This window comes from Spermophilus citellus (genome assembly GCF_964194105.1).
Source record: "Spermophilus citellus genome assembly, chromosome: 2".
Lineage (NCBI taxonomy): Eukaryota > Metazoa > Chordata > Mammalia > Rodentia > Sciuridae > Spermophilus > Spermophilus citellus.
Genome location: NC_138183.1, coordinates 188,666,939 through 188,688,573, shown reverse-complemented (window position 1 = coordinate 188,688,573; position 21,635 = coordinate 188,666,939). Strand labels below are relative to the sequence as shown.

Below are 21,635 nucleotides of genomic sequence, written 5' to 3'. Positions count from 1 at the left end.
GGGATTTCCTAGTGCATAGAACACAAAGATCTCTACCCTGGTGGAGATTAATAATAATCATGAGAGGCTGAATATACAAATAGATAATGGCTAGACCATATATGGAACAGACAGTTAACCCACAGCCTCTATAGTGACCCAGCCCAAAGTGGCCAGGACTTGGTCAATAACCTGCCAGCTTTCTAATTCTGGCCCCTACTTTCACCTAGAGACAGCCAGGTATTGTTCACTTCCCAAATAAGTCACACACGATGCTTGCTTGTAGTTGGCCTCCAGCTTCCCTGGGCAGCGACCTGCCATCTGAGCAGACCTGAAGCCTTTGCTTCCATTCATTCTGAGGTTGGCCCACTCCCCTGCCTGCCTTTGAGTCTCTGACAAAGGCAAGAGCTGGTGGCTGACTCCCTTGTTAGAACAAGCCCTGAACAAATAGTCTCTGCTTGTGCCCATCTGGGCAGCCTTTATTTTATTTCCAGTCAATACACATAACAAATAAGTAAATTATATAGCATGTTCTGCCCTTGACCCTCCCCCTTCTTTCAGATTATTCTTAACACAGCAGTCAGAGTGATCTCATTAAAAATAATAAAACATAGTACTTAACACTATGGAAAGAAGAAAATATATAGCAGGGTGAGGGAGATTTGGAATGCTGGGGCCAGGAGGAGGGTTCTGACTGCAGTAGAACTGACAGGGGCGGGGCTTGTTGACAAGGTGACATTGAAGCAGATAGTAGGAGGTGGGCAGCTACCCTTGTGGGTGAACAAGGGAATAGTGCTCCAGGTAGAGGGCACAGCTTTGAGGCAGGGGTAGGCCTGCCATGTTCCTACAAAGCACAGAAAGCCGAGGGCCAAGGGCAGGAGGTGAGGTCTGAGATTCAGTGGGGAGACCTGGAGCTGGGGGCAGGCTCTCAGGGAGGTCTCTGGGGGTTATGTGAGGACTTGGCCTTTTACCCTGAGGCAAATGGGGACCCTTTACTGAGTCTGAGCAGAGGAGTGATATGATCAGAGTTAAGTTTGGGGGATGTTGTTTTCTTTTGGTACTAGGAATTAAACCAGGGGCACTTAACCACTGAGCCACATCCACAGCCCTTTTTTGTTTTTTATTTAGAAACAGGGTCTTGCTGAGTTGCTTAGGGCCTCACTAAGTTGCTTACGCTGGTTTTGAACTGGTGATCCTACTACCTCAGCTTCCTGCCCTGCTGGGATTACAGGCATGTGCCACCACTCCTGGCCTCAGAGTTAAGTTTTAACTGTATCGCTCTAGCTACTAGGTTGACAAGAAACTTCAAGGAGGCAAGGGCAGAGACAGGGAGCCCAGTGAAATAAGCTGCTGCCAGCATCTGGGTGAGAGAATATGGATGGAGGCTTAGACCAGAATGATGGCAGTGATGACGATGAGGAATGGTTAGCTTCACTTTGAAGATGAACACAGCAGGGTTTCCTGCTGGATCTGGTACAAAGAAGAGAAAAGAAAACAGGCATCAAAGATGACCCCCAAGTCTTGGGGCCTATGAACCAGAAGGATGCAGTTACCATTAATTGAGATGAACTGAGACCACAAGCAGAACAGTGAAGATGAGTTTTGGCATGGTGGGTCGGAGATGTCTGTGACAGGACTGAAGCAGAGCTGTCACGGAGCCAGTTAGTCACAGGAGTCTGAAGGTTGGGAGACACTGCATTAGTACTTTTCTTCTCCCTTTTCCTCTTTCCTTTAGAAGTTCTCCTTCCGAGATCCAGGAAGCAAGCTGTGGTCTAAGTGGACTCTGCTGACCTCCTGGCATCTCACCCAGTGCAATGCAGCTCAACACGCAACCAAGAGCAGACTTCTCCAGGCACTCCCTGGTACCCCTGGTGAGGGACAGTCTCTAAAACTCCCCAACAAAATGAGAATGATGGGAACCTCCCTGATCAAACCTCCACCAGACTGGAGGGAAGCAAATCTAGGCTGCACCCTTCTGTAGACCCTGGGGGACGACACATAGCCAAAGTTCTAAAAAATTGCATAATCTTTGACCCAGAAATTTCAAATAAAGAAAGAGGATTGTAGGAAATAAATAGACAAACACCTGAAAATGTGGATCTCAGCAATATTTACAGCAGTGGAAAATTGGAAACAACAGCAGGAAATTGGTTAAAAAAATGGTATATCCTTATGATGGAATACTACATAGCTACTGAATGTCATGTCAGAGAGAAACTTAATGGCCTGGGGAAATGGTCATCGCATGTTAAAGTTACAAACCAATGTGCACAATTTACTTTAGATGGTGGTGGGAGGGAAGAGGCAAAGAGGAGGATGAGGATTCTATATAGAAACAATACTGAAAAGCAAAATTTTGAAAGGAACTATCTCCAAATGGCAGGATTTGGGGTTTTTCTCACTTATTTCCTGGGATACCTTAGATTTTCCAAATTTTCCTATTGTTTTACATGCATTATTATTATAATCAGAAAAATGATACCAAATAAACACATGATAAATATTTTAAAATTTTCAAACTAATACTTCTCTGAAGGAAAAAAAAACAAAAAATGACAACCTACTACAAGATACATCATGAGGTTTCATTCATTTAAGGAATCAAAAGAAGCTTGGTGAGCATAGCCTAATACACAGAGCTAGAATTGTTCCATGATTTGATGGTAATGGCCACTATTTACTATGTCTACTGTCACACTACAGCTGCTGCCACTGAGGCCACAATACAGCCAGATGCATACACCTGACAGACTTCATTCATTGTATGACAGTTCACATCTGGTACTCCTGGACTTGTGGAGATGAGCAGGAGAAAGCAAAAGCAGGAAGGAAGACAAGGTTTCAGAATCCTTCCAAGCAAAAGGGGGCCTGGGATCATCAGCAGCAGCATCTCCTGGGAACTTATTAGAAATGCAGACTCTCAGGGCCACCCTCCCACCCACTTCACCTGAACCAGCATTTTAACAAGTCCCCAGGTGTCTGTGTGCACTAAGATATTTTTCTGTTTTACTTTTTTTCCTTTTTGGGGACAGGGTGTTACTATGTTTCCCACGCTGGCCTAGAACTCCTAGGCTTAAATGATAGCCATGCCTCAGCCTCCCGAGTAGCATACGCCACCACTAGAGTTTTAAAAGCCCGCATACTACAACTCAGTTTCCCAGTTTGACGTGGACTTTGAGATAATCTCAAGAAAAAGTTTCCAACTGAATAGAAATACTTTTCAACCAAATATTCATTACCTAAAACATGTAAATTCACCTGGTGAAAAGCCTCCAGCTCTTGGGCAATGTCAAGTCTCTGGCACTGACCTTGTGATAGCATTTGATGGATGCTGTCAGAAGCAGGCATTCTCTCTTCTACCTGGGGAATCCTGAGACCTCAGTGGCTGTGTGGAAATGGTTAACAGGGCACAGCCCGGCAGTGAACAGGAAAGGAGCAAAAGTAGGCCAAAGGACTGCCCCTACAGCTCCAGGCAAGGGCCAGGCCTTTCCAGCCCTTGCAGCTGTGTTGCAGTGAGCAGAGGGTAGGGGAGAGAGAGCACTGCTCTTCTGACTGAGATGCCCCAGTTTGCCAGAAAGGGGGCAGGGGACAGGAATGAAGCCTTGATTACCATGTCCGTAGTCCCATGGATCAAACAAATCAGGTCGCTCACCTCATCCATAAATTGTTCAACATGAGATCCCTTTATGCTTCTTTGCAAAAGGGAAGGAACTAAGCTTTAATAAGGATCCATGCTATCTATGCACATTTTTCCACTCTCCTTGCACCTTAGAATCACCTGGATAGCTTTATCCAGTTTTGATGTCTCAGACTCCTCCCTGCAAGACATTGGAAGAGCACTGGGGCAGGGCCAGGGTTGGTCTTTGGTTAGAGCTCCCCAGGTGATTCAATGCACAGCCAGGGCTGGGAGTCTGGCCTGGCACTGTACTCAAACTCTAAACCTAGCACACAACAACAGCAGCTCAAAAAAGTAGGTAGAGATTCATTGTCCTCTTATTTATTTAGGTACTAGGGATTGAACCTTGAGGTACTCCACCACTGAGCTACACCCCCAGATGTTTTTAATTTTTTATTTAAAGACAGGTTCTCATTAAATTGCCAATGCTGGCCTCAAATTTGTGATCCTCCTGCCTTGGCCTCCTGAAGTGGCTGGAATTACAGGCATATACTGCTGCGCTATTATTCTCATTTTTAGATAATCAAGTTAATACATGGTGACAAAGAAACAGCTAACCCTGAAGCCAGGATCTGCTGGCCTCAGTCTAGAGCCCTTTGTTTTCCCACTTCTACATGCCCTCATTCTCAGCAGGCAGGGATGCCAGAGTCCACATGGAGGCAGGCCTGCAAAACCCTGGAAGAGGACCCTCCAGACCCTCCCAGCCTTGCCCTTCCCTTGCCCCCACCTATGACCACCACCGAACTGCACTGACAGGCTCTGTAGGCAAGAGCCAGAGGACCAGGTGCTGAGAAGGGGAGATAACAGGAAAAATGGCAATACTAAGAGCCACCATTCACACAAGGGACACGAACCAATAGGCACTATGCAAGTTGCTTCACAAATCTCCCTGAGGTAGAAACTTCTGCTCTTTCCATTTTGTAACTGGAAAAAAAAAATGAATAATAATAAAAGCTGGAAAATTAGAGAAACTAAGAAACTTGCTTGAATGCAAACAGCTACCAGGTATCCAAGCAGAGAATTCAACCTAAAATATATTGGTTTTTTTTTTTTTTTTTTTTTTTTTACTGTCTTACATGGCCCTAGAAAGCACTTAAGTGCAATACACGAGAGAACCATTAGCAGTTAGAGAAAAAGGAACCCATGACTTAGCTGTACCTCAATAAATTACTTTTATTTTATTTTTAGTTAGTTCTTTTATTACAGTGCTGAGGATCAAGTACTGAGCCTAGCATACTCTAGTTAAGTTCTCTACCACTGAGCTATGCCCCCTGTCAATAAATTACCCTTAAGGCTCTGGAAATAATGTTAACTTAGCAATAATAAGAACTCATCAAACTGTCACAAACTTTCTTTCAGGATAATCCTATAAATAACTCTGCCAGTCTCTCCTTATTATCCCCATTGTATGGATATGGAAACTAAGGCACAGAGATATCAAGCAACTTGCTCAATCAAGATCTCACACAGAAAAAAAGTATCATAACTGGGTGACACCAAATTCAGAGCCTCTTCAAGGAGAAAGGCTTGGCAGATCTTTCGAAGTGGCAGGAAGTGAGCAGGACCCAATGTTGGAGATTCTTCCTGGAACATGGCTCCAGGCTGAGCTTCACAGCCACTGTCACTTAGTAGCTCAGGGCTCCTTTTTAGTTCATCCTGTTTTTGTTTAAATCATTTATTCTACAAAAAGGGACATCTGTTTTACTTATTGCTTGAGAAGGAGGAACAGCAAGGCTGGGAAACTTTGAGGGGTTGACACAATATTTTGATGAAGTGCAACCCTGGGAAACGGATAAACAAAATGCAATGGCTCCGATGCAAGAGGCTTCCACTAGGTACCAAAGACAGCTCAAGACCAGAGTTAGAGGGACATCAGAGCAGGGACCATATCATAGAACCACATGATGCCTCCATACCATTCTCTGGAAAGTGGGGATGCCTCCAATCTCCAGAAACTCAGGGGCATTAAATGAGTAAATGGCATCACATGCCAATCCCTGAAGTCATTCGCATCTTTATTCACCTGTGTGCACAAGATGTTCTATTGAAGTTAACACTGAAACCTCACTGCCATGAGACGTGAAATAGATTCTGTTGCTTTCTCTATTTATAGATGAGGTCATGGAAGCCCAGAAAGACTTCTCAAAATGCCAAGGCAAGGAAGTGATGTCTCAGGGTCTGAACCTGATGTTCTTCTCAACACCCTATTGCTGTTTGACCAGAATCAATCTCAGACACCCGCAGAAAATGTATTTAAATGGCCACAAAGAGGAAATAAGATTGGATATTAGGAAGAACCCCTGACCTTGAAGACAAATACTAGAATGAATAAGCCAGTAATTCCTAGAAGAAAAATTAGGAACAGCTAGGAGTCTTTTTTACCTTATAATCAAAGAAGCACAGACATCAATGGGGTGTATCGTTCAATTAAAAAAAAAAAAGCTAAAGCCAATACAAAATAAACTTCAAAACTTTAAGAAAAAAGTCAAACAATCTTTCAAAGAGTGATTATTACTTTACAGGTAACATCAAATATATTCTATTACTTAACAGGTTACTACTCTTAATATTTATTTCTTTTTAGTATTGCTTCAACAAATATTTACATTAATTTTTTTGTTTTAATCACAAAGCATTTGGTAAATACATTTTATTGTAGCATTTTTCCAAGTTGCAAATCATATTTTCAAAAGCAATACTTAATCTTTTTATAATACCCCAACAGTCTGACTTTTCTGTACCATATTTATCCAAATTGCTTATCTTTTCCCCCCTCTAATAATAAATAACACTGCAATGAACACTTTTATTCTTAAAACTTTTCTGCCCATCTCTGATTATTTTCTTTGGCTAGATTCCTGGAATTGGAATACTGGACTAAAGAGAATGAGTTTCTTAGACTACTGACAGTTACTGCCAAATTGTCTTCCTAAAAGGGTATATTATTACATTTCCACCCGATACAAAGGAGAGCACCGGTCTCCCAGAACCCTCTCCAGGATCCAACATTGTCTTAAAAATAATTTTGGCTAATAAGAGAAGTGACAAATAGTAGCATAAATTTGCGAAGAAGCATGGAGTGTTTAAATAATCTACCTCTAGTCATGCAATGCATTTGTGACATGCCTAGAATATGAGTTTGTCCTTCATCTCCCAAAGCTAGGTCTTTAACCACTGCCCCAAAGTATTTGCCACAACTTGGGTTACTTAGTGGCTGCCCTGTGGCAGCCATTATTTTAGGAAATTTTACAAGGGCAAGAATGTTTATGTTATGCTTTGATTATCCCAAACATCAAGACCAATCTTGCCCCATGAGAACTTTCTGCAACAATAAAAATGTTTTATAACTGCAATGTCCAATATAGCAGCCACCAAGCACTTGTGTCTCTTGAGCACTTGAAGTCTGGCTAGCGCAACTGAGGAAATGAATTTTATTTATTTTTAATCAAATTTTATTTAAAATGTGACCGACTACCATATTGCATAGCACAGCCCTACACTATCTAGTGCATTGCAATAAATATTTATTAAGTGAAGAATACGTATAGTCTTCTAATTCTACCTACCTCTTATACTCATGTCAAGTCAAGAGTTGATCTCTTCCTCCCTCGGTGTGTCCATTTGTACTCTCAAATGGAGAGTTAATGCTATTTATCAGTCATGTGAGGTGATATGAAGATCAGCTAATTAATGTTTGCAAAGAGCTGCATTACTGACTGATTCTCAGAATAATTGCACCTTAATAAAACATTTAAACAACCAGTTCTCATCCAGGGGCCAAAGAAGGGCTGGGTTTATTTAGTAAAATGTTCGTTTCTCTGACTCATTCTGAACTGGATCCTTTCACTGTGGACCTCATCAAAATTAATAAACAAACAAACAAACAAACTTTCATCTGAAAGCTTCGACCAATCAGAAGATACAGAAATCTACCTTCACAATGGTTTTGATGTCACAGTTTGATGAGTAAATTAATAATACAAACAAGATTGGGGAGGGTGGGTATTTAACCAACTTGAACAAATTGCTTTTAAGCTCTTAAGCACTTTAATTGCTTGCATGATAATGATGCAAATTTTTAAATGTCTTGATCCGATCCCAAAGTAGGCCCAGAAAAAAGGAGAAACACTTTTCTTCTAAAGAGAAACACTTTGCTAAGCACTCTGTTTTAATTACATGACATTCTACAAAATTACAAAGTTGCCATTCCAGGAAGAAGAAGGGTTGGTAATCAGAGCCCTATGATCAGAGCCCTAGGCATGTGACTTTGGGCAAATGGCTTTGCCTTACTGAGCTTGTTTCTCATCTTAGAACACAGGACAATAGTAGCTGCCTGACAGAAGGCATTCACACTCATTTATGACTTCCTTTTGCTCTAGCCCCATTCTTCCATCTCCTCCACAACTACTGGACAAGGGGACTGCCTATATCCTTCCAGCTCTGACTATGGAAATGAAGATGCTAATTCTCAAAATCCAAAAAAGATAAATGGATACATGCCTTTATAGTGCCATTCTATAAATATGGACAACTCCTGGATGTCAGAGAGTCGTTACTGTTACTTTGCGAAATAACCGCAGGACCACAAGCAGCTTGAAACTTTGTTAACCCAAGTGTAACAGACAGTGGACCAGAAGCCTAGCATCACCAGGAGCTAATTAGAAATGCAGATTCTTTGGTACCCACAGACCCACTAAATCAGAATTTGCCTTTTAACAAGATCCTCCGGCAAGGTATATGTATGTTAAAATTTGAGAATTATCAGTTTATAAAATGTCAAATCCACCCTCCTCACCCAACCCAATTTTATAGAGAGGAAGGCTGACTCTAGGAATTGGCATGGTTTACCCAAAGTCATAAATATACCAGCAGCAACCCTTTGGCTTGACTTTCAAAGGATTCAAGACCAAAATTTCAGAAGTCAACAGTTATTCCACATCCAGCAAATGGACTTTTTCAGAGAAAAAAATTCTTAAAAACCTAATTTATCGAGGACTTTAATGATTAAACCCCATTGACTGTAGAGACAGTACTCCCATCTCACACAGTCAATGTAGAACACAAAGCAGGGGAGGGGGTATGGAATGCAGGTGCTGGCCACTGCTCCTGAGATCCTGCTTCACTTATGGCCTGTTTTCACCTGCTTTCCACATGAAAGAAAAGCCTGATTTGATGTTCAGAACACGACAAAAGACAGAAACATTCCCTTGCCTGCCCTAGTGAAACTGGAGTGGTTTAAGTATCAAAGGCAGCATCTAAACCTCATCTGAAGTCAGAGTCGGCAACCAGCAGAGCAGGCTCCCTCTATGGTGACATGCTATCCAACAACCCTGAGGTGACCTCTTTACCTGATCTAAAGGAACTCCTGATGTCTCTTGCTGAGCATGGGGACACCTTGGAAATGAGAGGACCAGACTTCCCCCATTAGCTCCATGGAATTCTTTGTCAGATGACAAGTCATCTAATCACAGGGCACAAATCTTTTCTGGGTCACAGAAATCCAACATATGAAGGAGGAAGACTGAAAAATGTACCCTCTGATTGAAGTGGATCAATGCAAAGAGGGGCACTCAACTACTTAAGCTTTTGAAACAGCAAGTAGGCATGTTGACTGATTTATTTACTGTGTCCTGGGACATGAAGTGGCTCAGTTGGGTTGAGTTTTCCAGGGGCAATGCTGTGTAGCACATGGGGATAAACTTGCTGGGAGACTGTCTCCTTTGTAAGATCTCCAGGGCCAGCCTGAGGCCCCTGATCCCAAAGAAAGGGAGAAGGGTGGGGAAGGGGAATCCACCCCCTCAGCAAAAGCTGGAAGACTCACACACTTCTCTAAGGAACTGTTTGTCATTTATCATGGAGCCAGCCCCACCTACAAGGCTAAGGAACATATTTACATATTCCAACTCCACTGCTGGCTGAAGATCTACAGAAAGCGATGATTCCAAGACAGCCAAGGAAGAAAAATGTTCTTGGAAAAAGGATTTGCCTCTCTGGTCAGCAGAACAGCTCAAAGTTATGCAAATCCTATGCTGAAGACATACTTGGCACCCCTTCTTTCCTCTACTATCTCATCTCCCAAGCCTATAAAGTTGCAAAGTAAACCATCAGATTCTGGTTTAAAAGATGAAGAAAACACAGTTTACCCTAATGCTTTTCATGTGTGACAAAAGCCATGGTATGGTATAAGCCTTTGACTCTATGACCCTACTCTCTAGGAATTTGACTTAAAGAAATACTAACATTGCACAGAGCATACAAGGGTAATTTCTACAGTTTTGTTAAAAATTAAAAATAAATAAGCCAAACAATTTGAACTGCTTAAATGAAATATGTTACATTAAAACATGGAGACTCTAGTTAGCCATTAAAAATGTTGTTATAGCTGGGTGTGGTGGCACATGCCTGTAATCCTAGTGGTTTTGGAGGCTGAAGCAGGAGGATTGCAAGTTCAAAGCCAGCCATAGCAACTTAGCAACTCAGTGAGACCCTGTCTCTAAATAAAACACATAAAAGGGCTGGGGATGTGGCTCAGTAGTTAAGCACCCCTGGGTTCAATCCCAGTACAATAAATAAATAAATAAATAAATAATGCTGCCACAGCCAAGAAAGTTATAACATGGATAGATTTGAATGTTTTATCATTAAATCAAAATTAGCGTTCAAACTATTTTAACTATGACCTCAATTTCTCTACATTCATAAATAAAAGTCCCAAGATACAATCTAAAATGTAGTGAAAATTATTGTTTTTGATTTTCTTTATATTTTCTGAATTGCTATAATGAACACATATTATTTAGGCAATCAGAATAAATATGAAAGTTAGGGGAAAAGCTGAGACAAAGTACCAAACACATAAACCATACAGGACTAAGCAAATATATGTTTACATTGTTTCTTTAGACAAGATGCTTATGGAGAATTGTTCTTTTGGCTCCCTGGGATCTGGAGCATGTTACTTTTCATGTTGGCTTCCACAGCTGTATGTGAGCACAAAGCAAAGATGGAGTCATTTAGTTTTCAGTTACAATAAGTAAGGCTGATGGACGTGTAAGAAAGCAGGTAAAAATTGACCCTTTAGATCTAAAATCAACATTGATTTACCCTGGTAGACTCTTGGAATCAAATCCACAAGGAGGTGATTTAAATCCCATTGTTCTCTTATTTCACATATTAGACTTAGGGATATAAGAGAACTTGGTGGGACTGGAGCAACCAAAAGCTTATTAGGACCCAGGCAGAGAAGCTGTTAGAACAGGATAGATGGATGAGCACTCCAGCAAGGATCTGTACCATTGTGAACTTATCTAATCTCATTTGTTTTCAACCTCCATCACAGTTAAAAAGTGAATTGGCATCCTAAATTGAGTTCCTTGTTTGTGTTGTCCAATAATCTCTATCTTAAATTCCTAATCCCCTCTTTCCCATGATTTTAACTTTTGATTTGGAAATATGGGTTATGTAACATGCCAGTCTGCACAAGGGTATAATTTCATCAGAAAAAGGGACCCAATGAAACATAAATTCTAACAAAACTGGAAATGACTTTTCTAAGAAAAGAGAAGATATTTTTGTTTTAAGCATTTGAAGCTAGTTTTAAATAGACTTTGCATGCAATGTTGCTGGTTCTTCTGGGGCTGTTGATTTCCCTATTGAACCTTACCCAACAAATGCACAATGATGGAAAAGGAATGACCATCTTCAGAGGGCCCAGAGAATGCCAGAGGTTTTATGGATATTAATGCTTGCAGTGTTGTAAACTTAGATAATATTGTCCCATTTTATAGGGCAGAGAACTGAGGCTCCAAAAATAACTTGCCTATGGCCAAATATATTATACCAAAAATACCAAACAGAATCATATATGAAAGCCAATCAGATTCTATTGAAGGAGAGTCCTTGGAAACCAAAACTGTTCACTACCACAACATCCACCCTACTACTGGAACATCTGCTGGACAGAGAGCTCACTACCCCACATTCAAGATTTTTACAGCCCGGCACGGTGGCCCAAGCCTGTAATTCCAGCGCTCAGGAGGTTGAGGCAGGAGAATCGGAGTTCAAAGCCCATCTCAGCAAAAGCGAGGTGCTAAGCAACTCAGTGAGACCCTGTCTCTAAATAAAATACAAAGTAGGACTGGGGATGTGGCTCAGTGGTAGACTGCCCTTGAGTTAAATTCCTGGTACCAAAAAAAAAAAAAAAAAAAAAAATTATTCACTGTAGAACTGTCCTCCTGCAGTTCCTGTTGCTACTGAGCACTAGTTCTGACCCTAGGGCAAACGCTGACTCTTCCTCTCTTCCCCTGCCCCCACATAGGAGGCTTATAGGCTTACTGCCTTATTCTATTCTACCACCACACCCAAAAAGAAGCTTTGGTAAGAATAGGATATTGGCAACAGAACCTAAGAACTCTCTCTAAAAAATAGAACCTCTCCATCTTCCTTGCTAACCCAGGAAGATGGAGACGTCACAGGCCACCATGCATGCCGCCCCTACTCACTTAAGAACACTAGCTGGAAACAAAAACTTCCCGGAAGTAGCCCCCTAAAGCCACAAGAATATCTATGCCCTAAGTCCTGTCTGAACAACCCGGGGACATTCAGGTTCCCGAACCTTCACAAGGACCTTCTACTGCAGGCCAGGCACTGCTGAGAGCAGGCAGGGGGTTCAGTAAGCTCAGACTGGTCCAACCCCACTAGGTGGAAGGGTTGCCGGTCATCACCCTCACCAGAGAACAGATTCTTTCTCATTCTCACCATTCCCTTACAGAATCTAGAAATAAGGGAATTCCGTTTTCATGCTGTCTGGTTTCTCCACAAACCTCCCCTCCCCAACACACACACACACACACACACACACACACACACACACACACGGGGCGGATTGGGGATGCAGGACTTGCTCCCATTGCCACCACCTGTGAAAACACCCTTCGTAAGTTTGGCAAGGAGAGCTCCGCGGAAAAGCCGAGCGGGAGGACGCCTGGAGCACACATGGGGTCTGGAAGAAGGGGCCCCGGCGGCCGAGGGGAGGGAAGCACTGCCGGGTCCCAGCCCTGCTGGGCTCAGGGCTGGAACGTGGCTGGGAACGTGGAGGTCTCCGCTGGGGTTTTGTGCCCAGGCCCCGCCCACTCGTCAGCCCCGCCGGCGCGGACCTCAGCTCAGGCCACCGAGGAGCCCAAGGCCCGGGACGCCGGTCCGACGCTGGCAGATAACGCGAAGGGGCCAAGGCCAACCCCGGAAGCACGGGAGACTGCCAGAAGCTGGGGACGAGGGCCACGTGGGGCCACCGCCAGAGCTGGAGAGGGGGGGAATCAGCGGCGGTGGGAAACAGGTTGCCGCCGAACCCATCCCCACCCCACCGCCGCCCCGGTCCTCCCCACCGCGACCCGATTCCCGCCCTGCCCCGGGAGCGAACCCGGCCACCTCCTGGGCTTCCTCCTCCAGGCGGGACCCAGCGTCCGGGCCGGAGTCCCTCTGGCAGCCCGGGTAAAGGCGCCTTCAGCAAGGTCAAGGCGCGGCCGGCCGGCACCTGGGAATTTTTTCCAACCGAGCACGGGCTTTGCAATCGCATTGTTAAGGATCATGGCAGCGACAGGAAATCTGAACGGCCCCACAGGTCTATGCGAGGGAGGATTTATTTTACAGCGCCGAACACACTCAGTCAGACCCGGGGTCTCAGGGGGAGGGGACGCGGGGTTTCAGGACACTGGAATGTGGCAAAAACAAAACACTTCCTACCCTTGCACACCATCAATTCTGACCTCGCGGAGGGAGTTCAGGACCACTGAGTCCCAGACTTCAGTTCCGGAGGGCTCTGTCAGAGCTTGGGGTGACTTATCCCTCTACAGGCGAAAAACAAGATTTAAAAACACTCCACTACTGTGGTTTCTCTATCACAGCCCGTCAACGTGCTACAAGGCTGCGGCGGCGAAAGAAGGCAGAGAGATGGAGAAAACAAACGCAGCAGAAGCAAAACTGCGGTCCGCGAAGGGAGAGACAGGGAACAGAAGCCATACCCGCGTTCATCCCCATTCCATCCCCATAGGAACCCGGCAAGCCCAGGAAAAGGCACGTAATGGTAGCCGCCCCCGGTAAAGGCCAGCAATCTACTTGCTAACCCCTCAACCCTCGTTCAACTGGTCGGGAATGTCTGGGATCCCTGGGCATCTCCAAAAGGGACAGGCATTGCGGGCAGGTTTCTAGACACGTGAAGGGCGCTGGGTGTAAAGATCGGGAGGGGCACCAGGAGAAGCCAAGAAGAGAGTCTTTGGAGCTCCCCAGAGCACATTTTCCTAAAACGCTGTTCCCTGGAAGGCCTTCCAACACCCCCAGGGGAGACTCTAGGCTCTTAGAACTCAAAGAAACCCGAGTTCTGACCGGCTCTTCTCTGATCAACCCTGAATCCCCACCCACCCAGTCCCAGACTCAGTAACTGGATCTTTGGGGACAGCAATATCAGCACCCAACACCCATCGCAGAAGTAGGCGCTGGGGTACAAGACGTCCCCCGCTCTCCACTCCCGAAGTGGAAGCGCCCAGGGTACTTACATTCCCCAAGCAGGAAAACTTTCAGGCTTGTCTTTCAAGAACCGCGTGCTCGCATCACAGTTCTGGGTTATCACTGAGGCAGCTTATATAATTGCCCGCGATGCCGTTCGGCAGCTGTCCCTCCGGTGCGCGACCGCTTGGCTCAGCACATGGGCACCCTCTGGCCCTAGAGCTCGGGATCATGAGCGTGCCCCACCGGCGCCTTCTACAAAGCAGCAGAGTGATCTCCTGGGCTAGTCCAATGCCAAGTGTGCGCGTAGGTTCCGGCAAAACCCCGGCTGCCTCCCTGCTCCCCTTTCGCTGCGTTGGTGGCTTACGGTTAACTGCATCTCTACAAACCTTCTCGCCAGGGCTTGGGGGTGGGGTGGGAGGGAAATAGGGACTGAGTGGGTGATTGGTGCAGTTCTGATAAGGGCTCCGCACCCAGCTGAGCAGTTATACTCCTGTCCACATGGACTAGGCTGCAGAAATCACCTTAACATCTCACCGAGGAAGGTGAGCCAATTTCCAAAGTTAGAGACCACGCAGTTGAATTTCCAGTACTTTCCAACCTCGCCTAGGCGGGGGCAGGGCAGAGAAAAGGCGGGCAGTGGCCAGCAAAGCCCACTGTACTGACCCGCCAAGGACTCACTACTTGAACCACCCTTCGCCCAAATAGTTGGCTGTGTATTCCTCGGCTGCATACACACACACACACACACACACACACACACACACACACTCCGAGCCACCACCTTCCCGTCTGCTCCTCCAGGGTAAAGATTGCAGTTTTATATAGCAAGGAAAATGACTAAGGAGCCTGGTGATCACATTTCAACACAGAGCACCTTTCCCGAAACTGGAGGTGCGAGCAGTTTCACACACTCACACCCGGGAGCCCCACAGAGGTCCACCCGGCGGCTATAGCTTCAACTTGCTCCTAGGCGAACGTGAACAGCACTGCCCGGCTGCCAGGGAGACCAGGCAAGGATAGGCGACGCGTGGATTGCAGAAGGTGCGGAGCTGGGTCGCGTCTCTAGGCTCTCGACTCCAACTGCAGCGCACAAGGGGCCGCGGCAGCCAGTGCTCGCCCCGCAGGGTAGGCTGCAGTCCTGGAGCCCGGCGCCGCCTCGCGGGCTCCTCCAGCGCCCGCCGGGAGTCTGAGGCGGGTGGGTCTGCAGAGGGGCTGCGGGCCACTGGGCCGTGGTTTGGCGGGGAAGGAGAACCGGGCGCGGCAGACAAACCTAGGGCGCGCCGCCTCCTTTCCACCCGCGTCCAAAGTCCCAGGCCCGCGCCCACATCTCTGCTGTTTCCCAACCCTTCCTCTCAGGCTCCAGTCCGCGGCAGGCTCCGAGGGCTGCGGCGGCGGCGGCGGCGGCTCTGGGCTCCAGACTGTCTTGCCTTGCCGGCAACCCGCGTCCTAGCCTCCCTCCCTCCTCCCACCCCCGGTGAGGGCCAGGATAGCGAGCAAGCTTCTCCAGGAGCCCTCGGCAGCCGCGGAGCTACCCGGTCCTGCGAGCGCAGAGGGGCCACAGAGCTGGCGAGGCGCCGCCGCGGTCCCTAAGGCGCTTTTCCGTAGAGCGGATCACGCCGCCTTACCGTGGCTGCAGGCTGCCACCGCCGGGGAAGCGGGGAGGAGGGCGGCAGGGAGGCAAGGCGCCGCACTGGTGGCTCCTCTACCTCTCGGCGGCTCGGCTCCTCGGCTCCGCGAGCCGGAGCGGGGCGCCCAAGAAGGACAGGTCCCGGCTCTGCGCTCAGCTCCAGCGAGACCAACAATAGCTCCCGCGGGGAGCGGAGCCCTAGCGAGCCTCCAGCCGCGCGCACACGCCCGGCTCCCGCTCCCGGCCGCTCCCGGCCGGCGTCCCTGCCAGCACTGCTGCCCCACATGAAACAGCTGCAATCCCGAGGCTTCTGGGGGGTTGGGGCTGGTGTGTGCGCGCGCGTGTGTGTGTGAGTGTGTGTGAGTGAGTGTGTGTGTTTAATAGCTTCCCTCCTCTTCTTCCCCTCCCCGCCTGCTCGCCTGCCTGCCTCCGTTCCCCACCCTCGCTCTCTTACACACAGAGAGGGCGAGCGACACACACACACACACACACACACACACACACGCACACGCACATGCAGGTTACATGAATGGGAGGCGGGAGCCAATCCTAGGAGGCCCGGCGAGCCACCGCGCACAGGCGTTTGGAGCAGGGCTGCACCACAGCGCCGGGGGGCGCCACGCAGGCGATGAGCATCTTTCACCAGTCCACTCGCCTGCCTCTCCACTCACCCCAGTCTCTCTGTTGTCTTCAATAAATTTCCCTCTCCTTTCCGTGGTCTCCGCTTTCTCCATCTCTCTTCACTCCTTTTAATCTCATTTTCTTTCTCGAATTCTCCGAGCTCTCTCAGCTCGGTATCTTTCTTTGTGTCCTCTTTTACCTTCCTTGCTTTCTTCCTAGCCCCCCTTCTAAAACTTTCTCCTCCCTTGTCCAGCCTTTTCTCTGTTTCTTCTCTTGACTTTGGTTCTTTCCCCTCTCTTTTACTTCCTTCTCTTTTTCCTTGTCTCTTGGTAGTGTTGTCGGTCTCCTCTCGGTTCCCCAAGTCTGTTTGGGGCCCTTAGCCTCTTCCTTACCTATCCTCTGGATGTTAATCCACACCCCCAACACTTTTCCAGGGGTGGACTCTCAGTTGCTACTGCAGCATAGTCAGTTGTTATTAAGAGCTGAGAACTTGAGTTCCTTCTTCAGGCATGTAAGATGCCCAAAGAAAGGCCCTTTTTCCTGGGACAACTTCCCCCCAAACCACGGTAATAACTACAGAAGTGTGATAACAATCATTGAAAAAAAAAAAATAGCAGTGAATGTGGTCCAAGTGATTTCTTGGTCCAAATGCATGTCTGTATGATGATCACCAGCATATCACCAAGGGAAGGACATTTTTATATGATGAAATAGGCAACTTGGTGTAGTGGCAACTTACAAAGGTTTTAGAGGGAGTCCAGAAGAATTCCCACCCCAAGCTTACTGTATGCTCATTTTAGCACTCAGTGCAAGCCATTTTACATCACCCAGCCTTAATTTTCTGAACTGTAAATCAGATTATGCTTATCCCACTAATATGCTGAGGATTAAAAGATAAAATTATAAAAAGAAAACACTGGACATTAGGAGGTGTTCAATTAATAAGCACCTACATCTAGCTGGTCACAGATTACAAACTTGAGGTATTGGATAACCCTTTATTATCTCCTAATTGAAGTAGAAAGGCAGAGATGGGGATAGGAATGTGTAAGAGGTTTCCTCAAACCCTGTTAAATCTTTACAATAAGTCAACACCAGTGACAAAGCCTCTGAAACTAAAATGTCAAGTCTCTGCCTTTGGACAGTATTTACCAACTCCATGTCCTTACTACATACATCAAAGCTGGGGACCATCTCTGATAAGCAGTCAGATTCAGTTCTTCAACAAATATTTGTTGACTACCTACTCCGTGGTAGGTATGTGATGAGTTCTGGACATTTTAGGAGTGAGGAAAATGAATCCTGCCTTCTGAATTCACAGTGTCCTGGACTTGTCTCATGAATATATCAAGAGAAAAAGAGACATATAGAAGTGCCATTTGTTCAGTGGGCAGAATCTTAAAAAATGTGAGGTCCCTGGCAGGGAATATAATAAAGAAATCCTTAAGAGAAAATTTTGGAAACAACTTTTAGGCTATGCACTTCCTTTGACTTATGAGAAAACTAATACCCACAGGCTAAGGTAGTGGGTGAGAGCATGATGAGAAACAAAATATTTACACAGTATTGAACTACCTCCTCACAAGATACTGTTCAATTCAAAGGGGAAAATAGTAGCTTCAGAGCAGAGAAATCTGGCAGATTCCACCCTAATGAAGCGATTAAGATCAGGAGCATCAGGAATGTGACAAATAGACATTATGATGCACTGAGAAGGACATAATGTCACTTCTATGGCATCTAATCATCAAGACAGGCCTGAAGAGGACTATTCCACAAAATAATTAATGAATGCTACTTAAGAATATGTAAATTTTGAAAGACCATTCCAGAGCAGTTCAAGAGTTAACAGTTTAATTGTATGACAATAAATGGAACTCATGATCCTACATTGGATCATTAATGGGAAAATTGGCAAAATTTAAATAAGGTCTGTAGATGAGACAATAGTATATATCTATGATAACTTTCAGGCTTTGATGGCCATATAGGGGGACTTGTTTTTAGGAAATGTGGAACTAAAGTTTTAAGAGATACAGGTGGGAAAAGGAACAACACCAATCCTTGCCTTCAAAGACAGACATGGCTATGCTGGGTTCCTGCCTAAGGAATAGGTAGAGTGTAAGCACAGCAGTGTGCTTAGCCTAACCTTTGGTGGTAAGGAAAGACTTCCTGTAGGAGGCGGCATTCAAACTGAGATTCAAAGGCAAGGAAGTTAGCTAGACCATGAAAGGAGGGAGATTGCTTTCTCAGTAGAGGTAAGAAAGAGTATGCAAATAATATGGACAAAAGCATAAGGCTGGCATAGCAGCAGAGTCAGGCATGTAAGGAAGTGTGTGGGTAGAGTTAAAAGTAGTAGGTAACTGTTGAAGAGGCCTGGAGGAGGTCAAGGATCCAAACACCTTGAAAGCTCAGTTACTGGGGTTGGAGTGGGGTAGAGAGCTGTTAAAGACTTTATGTCAAGAAGAGATGTGATCTTGAGCATATTTGAAAAAGATGAGAAATAGATGATTTGGCAGCAGTGTGGAGAAATGGATTAATGATGGTAGCTTGGGAAGACCAGAGACAGGAACCAGTTAAGTCAGTTAGGTAAACCAAGGTAGTTGCCATGAAAATGGATAAGAGAGGAGGTATATTAGAGAGAACAAGGATATACAGTGGGCAGATTTTGGTGGCTGATTAGATAGGAGTAGGCAAGGAAAGTCCGAAGTAACATGCATTTCTCAAGCTTTGGTGTCTTGGTGGAAGGTTGCACTCACTACTTATTACATTATCAAGAGAATTCAGGAGGAAGTCAAAGTTTTAGAGGAGAGACTAAAGTTGATTGTTACTGTGTTGTAATCTCACCCTATAGCTGACTTGAGAATCTTGTATGGCTACTCTGTCCCATAGGAAATAATTGTAAAATTCAGCCTGAGACCTGCCAAACAGCCAGCTAGCTCTATGTATTACCCAAAAAAGTAAGAGATTAGATCTATTAGTATATAATTTATGAGAATGATAACATAACTGAAATAGCCTAAGATTAAGTAAATTGGGGAACAGCCTTTGTTGGAATGTTGTACAGCCACTACAAAGTATGTCTTTTCCTAGTTTTTCATGCCATAGAAAATGCCAATGTTATCATGTAAAATTTAAAATATGGAACCCAAAATATCTAATTACATAAAAATCCTCTTGTAGAAAGATCTGAAAAAAGCAAAATCCAACATGCCAAATATTAATAATGGTTGCCTCTAGGTGATGGGATTGTAATATGAATTTTCTTCTCTCTCTCTCTCTCTCTCTCTCTCTCTCTCTCATATTTTTAACTTTTTCATGATGCACATTCATGACTTTTGTAATAAAAATGAAGAACTGTCATTAAAAATAAAGACATAGCTCTGACCTTCACCTTCCACTTGATCCCCTTTCAGTGTACCATTCCCACTTCCCCTGGAGAGTAACTGCCTTTGAAGTTTTTTTTTTTTTTTTTTAGTTAAATACAAAGGTATTTAACAAATCAGGGGAAATGATCATCTGGGCTAGAGAGGGGAAAAGGGCGTTTTGAAGGCAGAAATGTTATTAGAGCTGTTGAAACTGTATATATTAAAGATGTTTGCGTTGCCCTTATTGATTCTGTAATATGTTACAAAGAAAAGAAAACATAGAATGGGGCCAAGAAAATGTGAGTCTTTAAAGGGCAAATTTTAATTAGGAAACATATTTATTTGCAAGAAAAAAAAAAAACACTTCTCTTCGGAGTCCAGCAGTTGCAACAAAATTGTTTCAGGAAGGAAGTATTTCAAGCAAGGAGACACAGAGGGGCAAGGGGCAATGCTTCCTGCCTGCTGTCTGATACTACATCAAATACACAAGCTTGTTACAGAGGATTTAGACACCCACTGATAAGCGCCATCAAACTTTCACAATGAGAGGGTGAGAAAAGTACCGCCAGAGGATGTACTTAGTCTTTGGAAAGGTTGCTGTAAATAGCTCCCTGGTAAGGTTTCCTCTGCATCGTGATTTTTCATCTCTTCGAATGGTTTGCCATGTGGATAGGCTCCCCAACCCAAGTAATAATAGCAATGTATACAAGCAGAGCCCATTCACCTTCCCACAGGGCTTCCGAATCTGTTGACTCCCTCAGTCCTTCACTCACCCTGGCAGGGATCCTGTGAATTCTAGTTTGCAAGGGAGTAGGGGGACCCAAGACGATCAAAGGGGCTGAGCAGGGGCTACAACTAAGCAAAGAACAGGAGACAATTCTTGGAGAGACTTTTGTGTGGCCCTGGATCCTCCACAGCATGTCTGTTGCTCATGGACTCCAGTGATAAATGGGGAGAGAGGTGAGCAAACTGAGGCCTGTGGCTCCGGCTCAGCAGGATGGGAATTGAAACTCAGCTCTTCAGAACTCCCAGGCCACTAGCCTTTCCCAGAGCAACACCATTTTTAAAACACAGGAGGAATAGTGGTGATTTTTTTCTTGGGCAGGCTGATTCAGTCTAACCTGTAAGCAGTCTCTCTGTGAGGTTTGTCTAACCTCTGAGCTATCTTTCTGTCTTCTGGGAACTCCACTGATTAGATTCACCATTAAAATTCTCTGCTAGAGAAATAGTTGCATCTTCTCCTTCACCCCACCCCTCACTCCTAATGTGCAGCAAAGTGTCTGTTTTATAGGTTTTTAGTAAATATTCTTTTACTGAAAGAAGAAACAAATACTAATAACAATAACTATCATATATTGAGCACTGCACTGAAGACCAAGCAAAGGGCATTATGTTATTTAAATCACAGCATACAATTAGAGGTGGTAGCTAATTATTGTACCTATTCCATGAGTGAAGAAACTGAGACTTAGACAAGTTGAGCAAATTATTGAAGGTTACATGTTTAGTAGGTGCCAAAGCTAGTTCCATCAAGGATTGCTCCTTGTGTTGGATGGACAGATTGAATTAATGATGAGCTGAGTGAGGTGAGCTTTTCATGAATGGTCTGTTTAGTCTTGTCTGGAGTAGGCCATTACATTATTGAGCGCTATTTCCTTCATTGCATGTTTCATAGGCTGCAATTACTTGTTTATGCATTTATTTATTTTTTATCTTCTTCCCAACTGCCATATAAGATGTAAATTCCATGAATGGAGATACCAAGTATATCTTGGTCACTGTTGTGACCCCCAGAACCTAGAACAGTGCCTGACACAAAGTAGGTGTTCAATAAATATTTGTGAAACGAAAAAGGAATGCA

At 45.1% G+C, this 21,635-nt stretch overlaps 1 protein-coding gene across 1 annotated transcript in view; it reads right to left on the bottom strand.

The window, feature by feature from the left end:
• Positions 1-16,159, bottom strand: part of TENM4 (teneurin transmembrane protein 4) — a 710,670-nt gene extending 694,511 nt beyond the window's left edge. The window contains exon 1 of the mRNA XM_081282209.1: positions 15,784-16,159. The gene's annotated coding sequence lies outside the window, so the exon portion shown is untranslated. The remainder of the gene's footprint in view (positions 1-15,783) is intronic.
• Positions 16,160-21,635: the final 5,476 nt, after the last annotated feature.